This window comes from Galeopterus variegatus, unplaced genomic scaffold (genome assembly GCF_000696425.1).
Source record: "Galeopterus variegatus unplaced genomic scaffold, G_variegatus-3.0.2 Scaffold1685, whole genome shotgun sequence".
NCBI lineage: Eukaryota > Metazoa > Chordata > Mammalia > Dermoptera > Cynocephalidae > Galeopterus > Galeopterus variegatus.
The window spans coordinates 140,308-140,570 of NW_007727796.1; positions in this window are offsets into that span (position 1 = coordinate 140,308).

Consider the following 263-nt stretch of genomic DNA (forward strand, 5'->3'; position numbering starts at 1 on the left):
TCAAACTCTGTTCTAATTAAAATATCATAAATCTCTCCGAGTCACAAAATATAGTTCTTCAGCACTGTTTTAAATGGCTGCATGGTGTTTTGTTACATAATTATACCAAAGTACACCTAATGAGCTCCCTATTTTTGAAGAGTAATGGTCCTGATAATCTACCATTCTGAATCTACCTTTGATCTTCTGTGAAGATGATGGTATCTCTGAGCATTCTCATTTGCCAGATCAAAATGCTCCAGCCCCTCTTATAGTATATCCTA